The sequence below is a fragment of the Rhamphochromis longiceps genome, linkage group LG6 (genome assembly GCF_057381845.1).
Source record: "Rhamphochromis longiceps isolate RC_006_pf linkage group LG6, R_longiceps_female_GT1.1, whole genome shotgun sequence".
Lineage (NCBI taxonomy): Eukaryota > Metazoa > Chordata > Actinopteri > Cichliformes > Cichlidae > Rhamphochromis > Rhamphochromis longiceps.
Genome location: NC_140562.1, coordinates 16,892,686 through 16,898,700, shown reverse-complemented (window position 1 = coordinate 16,898,700; position 6,015 = coordinate 16,892,686).

Genomic DNA, 6,015 nt, shown 5'->3' with positions numbered 1-6,015 from the left:
CATATTTCTCAAAATGTCAAATTCTTCCCTTAAGTACATAACAAACACATCTTAAATGTTTCTCTGAGCATGTCAGTCACAGTGGTTTTGCTGAAAGACTTTTCTCTTTGTACCAGATTTATATGTGAATAGATTTTTTGTTTTTTGTTTTTTAAATTAGAGTGGTCACTTAATCCTTTGTAGCAATAACATTTTGTATAGCAAGCCCAGGTTTGTATTTTCTGATTGTACCGCTTTTGGCAGTCACCACAGTGAGCGTGTCATTTTCTGTTAGCGTTCAAATATACATATTGATCAGCTGTAAAACTTGATGCTGGAGTGTTTTAGAGCTACTATTTGTGTGGCACCGTATTGACTGAAGACAAACAAAGGTAAAGCAATATAATGATCCGGTCTAATGAAAGCATGCTCTGCACAGTAATTAACACTAAGCAAATTAATAGCTGTGAAACGGATGGACGTGGATCCACTATTAAAGGTCAGGAACTGAGGAACTTCTGTCTGAGAACAGTTATATCTGTTTTGAATTCAAAATACTTTGTTGAAACCAAAACAGCAAAAATGACATGACCTTCAGAATTTTTTTTTTCTGATTTCACCTCATTAATAGTCCTAACTTGGTGAGGTTGTGGGACTCCGGGGGCAGCTGACACATACTGGCAGGCTAAGCAGAGTGACTTTGGCAGTTGTGGAAGCAATAACTCTCATGTACAAGTGGTTGAGGCCATGGCGCATGACTCTGATGACTCTAATTGCACATGCTGGGAAAAGCAGTGTTTTCCCAGCATGTGCAATACAGCCGGGTGCTGGAAGGTTGAGGATCTCCTGAATCAAATGTGGAAGATTTTTGACAAGCTTTATGTCAAGATTTTGAATATAACAACCCCAAGTTAGGGCTAGGGTTTGGAGCTAGGGTTGGAGACATATCTTTCTTTCTACATAGCACTTTAATTCTTATTGTCTGCACTGAAGCACCGCAGCAATTTCCTAATGTTGTAAACCTCAACATCTGGCAATAAACCCATTCTGATTCTGATTCTGATTCTGATTACTGATCATGAGTTAAACCTCAGAGAATTAAATCTCTGGATTTTGTGGGGCTGCTTTCAGTGGCAGGCCCTCACAACATTGTGAGGAGGCCTGGAACAGTGTTTGGTAATTTGGGAGACGCTCAGAGTTAGAGTGTTTGGAATGAGCCAGCTGAAATAGTTCCTAGGAAGCCTCCTGGATAACAGCACTACTGTAATTCCTTGATAAAGTTCCCTAAAACCTTTCAATTGATTCAACTTCCCACTGCAAGAGTACTAACAGGGACTAGAAAGAAAGCTCATGTTTCTCCCACATCAGCATCTCTTCACTGGCTACCTTAGAAATTGCAAATCATTTTAAAATCCTTCTCTTTGGATACAAATGTATTAATGATCAATCATTTTTAAAGACCTTTCAAAAGAAACCTTTGATTCCCCGGGTTCAAGCTCTTTGTCGTTTCTGAGCTTGATTCTACCACAGGCATCTTCCTGTTAAAAGAGAGTTCTTTGTCCCCACCATCACCAAGTGCTCGATTGGTTGGATTCCTGGAGTTCTGGCTCTAATATAGCAGAATCTTTCCCTTGCTAAATAAAGTGCCTTGAGATGACTTCTGTTGTTAACTGGGGCTGTATAAGACCTCGGTCACATGGGCCTAGAGACCGGTCTGCAACCCCCTAGCAACCATTTGTCACCACAAAAAGACTATTTAATGACTGGTTGGCGAGGAGTTGCTGTGGGTTATTGTGAAATCAGTTGTTTCAAGAAAAACATCCATTTGAATTGAAGTGAATTCAACTGAGTTGGATTTTTTCTTTAAATTTAATATGATGTAATGTATCTGATTAAATGATAAATTAGGCCAAATTAACCCAAAATGTAGACGAGGGAAGGAACAAGTAGTGAAATAAGGAATTACTTTCTAGGTTTGTCGCTGCCAGAAGGAGGAAAAAAAATTATTTTGCATCAAGATGAAATTGAACAAATATAAGGAAAGAAGAGAGTGTGGAGGAGGACAAGTAAAGGGCTGTGAAGTAGAGAGAAGGCAAGAGAAAGAGAGAAACTGCTGGATGGAAAAGTGGGAAATTAAAGTTCATGGTGTGGTTCCCTCAGGGTATGGCATCACTCTCTCTTAAGATCTCTGTAACGGTCCACACCACGTGGAAGAGCGTGGAGTGAGTGCCTTCAGGCATCCCTGTGTGCAACACTATGTACATGAATACACGCTCTTACATGTCTACGAATGCGGAAGCACGCCAATTCCAATTAAGTGGTTGTTTATGATTCTGTGATTTTGCCTTTTACATTATGAGAACAGTCTGAGTCGTGTTTTCTGTTCCCCTTTTGTTTGCTTTCCTTTTATGTGCAGTTCATGGGCGTACACTATGTCCACTCTGCCTGCTCCTCCACCACAGTGTGATGCTGGATAATTGTGTGTGATTACAGGTGCACTGGGAAGAGCTTCAGAGTGCGATCCCAAAAGTATGCACTGCAGCTCTCTGAGGCCAGCTGCGAGGCCCTGCGGTGAGGCCGGACACATGAGGAGCTGGTTGACACGAAACAAAGCCAGCTCCAGATCAACCGTCCGCTTTGTTGCTACAGGGATGATACACAGCAGGAGCTAAGAGCTCAAACATACACATGCACAAAGAAACTAAAGCAAACAAAAAACATCATAGACCTGCACACTCATCCACTTGCACACAGCATGAGCTTTTCGTTTTGGATTTCTCTCTGCCCGGTCCATACGGTGACCCTGAAATGGTTGGTTATATTTTTCCCTTTTCTTCCTTCAATAGCCACCCTCGCTCTGCTTTCTCACTTACTTTCCTTCATTCTTGTCCCATAAAAGACTCCTGAAAGCCCAGAGTGTGATTTTCACACCCCTTTCTATCTGCTCCACTCACTAAAAAGTGATCCCTCTCCACAGCGATCCTCCCTTTCTCCCACTGGTTTTACACTTATCCTCATATCCCTCCCTGTCTCTTTGAGTCCTCAACAGGTGTGACCCAACTCCTTACAATTCCCTCTTCATTTCCTTACCCGCTCCCTTTTCTTTTTTTCACATGAAAGGCTTCCTGCTATCCTGAGCTCACCCTCATTCCTGCTTATTCTTCTCGGTGCACCCTCACCCTCTTGTTTTGCCCCAGGAGATAGCTTGGATAACAGGTGGAGCTACTAGTTTGAGAGAATCAGGTTTCCGTCTGCTTGAAATACAAGAATACAGCATCACCCTGGGCTACAGTGAAACTAAACTGTAAACCACACATAGAGAGGCTGTGGAAGCAGCCAGCGTGGCCATTATGAGTGAATTCAATTAGAAAAAAGTGAACTTCTAGTCATTCGGCTTATTAGCTTTTAATGTTGTGTCTTCCTCTGTAATTATTTTTCGCACAAATGTGGCAAAAATAAGAGAAAGCAGAAGAAAAAGGGCCAGTGAAAAGGATACTGGAGGATTCCTGTGCACAAATGAAAGCAAGCACACAAGCAACAATGAACATACTAGGCAGTAACTCACTTCACAATCGCTGAGCTTCTTTATCTGAAAATTGGCCTTGCCATTACATTACAGTAGAAGACTCAACACAAAGGGGCCACTAGCCTTTTATGTCTCTGTGCTCAACAGAGGCTCTATGTAATATTGATGTAAATACAGACTGGGTGTGGCACACGAGCTGTGATAAAGCTGTATTCATATCCAGCAACCTGCAGCAATTACATTTTGGTGAAATAGCAGTTTAGGAAAAACAACACAGACACACAAACACACACAAAAAACCTTTGTCATGATGGGAACAAGTGCTCTAAAAGCAACAAGAATAACCAATTGATGCTGTTAGTCAGTGTCCCGCAGCTAAGCTTTAAAGTCTCTGTCTGCAGCCACTTTGCCATTGTGTGCATCCTCCCAGCACTCCACTGATATGACAGGTCAGTTAATATTGACATTATCTCTCTCTACCGTGGCAGCTTGAGCTGCAGGGAACCGCTCATTAGCTCAGCGTGCGCTTGTATGTGCCTTTCTATTTGGGTACGGGCGTGCGCACACACCACTGCGTTGATTGCTGGGACTGAAGTCATTAGCCCTGTCAAACAGGTGTTAAAGAGACAGGGGACCCTCCCAATGTTTGCCTCTGAGAGAACAACAGAGATTGGTGTCATCTTTCAGTCCCTATCACAGACCTCAGTGGAGGACACCTCGCCACCTCAGTGTGACTGTGTATGTGTGTGTATTTGGGTGGATGTTAGGAAGGGAGTGACTAGGTGAAGTGAAGTGTACACGAGTTTTGCAGAGCAGCTGTAGCTTGATGTCTTGAGATAGATGTCTGTGCACATTGCAGGTTAGGTGACCTTACACGATGAATATTGTGTGCATAAACTTGTGGGAGGGTGTCGTGCGTGTTTGTAATCATGTGTGTTTCTCCCTGGGTGAGAAGCTGTAACAGGATGCTTTGGTGATAGGGAGCAATAGATAGATTGAGGGTAGAAAATGCAGTGGTAATTGTACTGGATACCCAGGTAATTGGAAGCTAAATTGGCTCCAGAATTAAAACCTGTGAGCACTCAAGTCTGTGCACCAGATAAATGTGTGTGCATGCGTGGTGTGTGTGTCTCTGTGTGGTCACATTTATGTGCATAAAAATATTATTTATTGCTGCCGTGGGTTATAGATAGGTGATAGATAGATAGACTTAGCACTTACTTCTTGAGTAGAGATTCATTGCAGGTACAATGCTCGGTGCTGGATTGCCTGCAAATATCACCATCCCATTAAGTCTTGTTTTTATGGTTTGTAGCTTGTGGGCGAGTTGTTCCTTTTTACGAGTAGCTGTTAGTAATTAATGGATGTATCTTAACTGAACAACTGAAAATAATTTTGAAAGTTTTCTTCAAAATCCTTATTTTCTTTTCTTTCCTTTATTTATTTATTTATTTATTTTACAAGATTTGTGTCAAATAAAATTCAGGCTGATACACCAGAGGATAAAAAATATAAACAACTTATTACCTCAAAGATTTTCTTTTACAGGTTCTTTTTTTTTCTATCCTTCTTTCACTTTATGATTCGGATCAGTTCTGGAGAATATTTTCCCTGCAGCCAAACATGTTAAAATGCTTCTTACGTTCATTCAAACAGCATTACTGCAATATCCATGACCCACCTCGGCTGAAACAGGACAGATAGTCGAAGACTGTAAATAAGACGGCTTCAGTATGTATGGGCTAAGTATGGGCTTGCACAGGAATAGCGCTGGAGATCTGAAAGAAGTCAGAACTTGTCTTAAATGAAAGTGGAGGTCAGAGGTGAGTGGGGAGCCGGGGGATCACCATATTTGAAGCATGTTAATATACTTCATTCAAAAAATAAAAAACTTGCTCAAATTCAAGGGCAACAGACAATGTGACGTGGAAGGCTGCTTGAAAAAACTCATGCCTAAAAACAAATGAAAGTAACCTCATCAGAGAGAGACAAAAGCCATAACTGTGTCTGAGCGGGCTTGAAGGTTGTGAAAATGGTGATGGTATCATAGCAACTGGCAGACATCCAAAATGTGAGAGCAGTATGTCACTATCTATAAACATGTTGCCGCCTGCCTGGTGTGGAGATCGTTGGAGATCTGAGGGGGCGGATGAGGAAGGTGAGATCCAAAGATGCAACGACCAATTGGTGTGCAACAGGTCATCCAGGTGTGCAGCAGGGGAATTTTTAAGCACCTTGTAAACTTAGAAGAAAGAATTGAAGATTTCACAGGGGAGCTGTTCTAATTTTTTTCCTCATGTACAGCCAAGTAGTAGTTAAAGGCCTTACTGTTGCTACTATGCCAGGTTAGGTGTAAAGTCAGTACAAGCTGCCAGAAAAGCTTTAGAGCTCCTTCATGCAAAGAGGACTGTCATTTCACACACTTTTGGGTGTTCGGCAGGATAGTGATTTGGGCTTCTAAAGTGGACTACAAACCGGAAGAAACTAGCAGTGATGTGGCAACCAGAGAC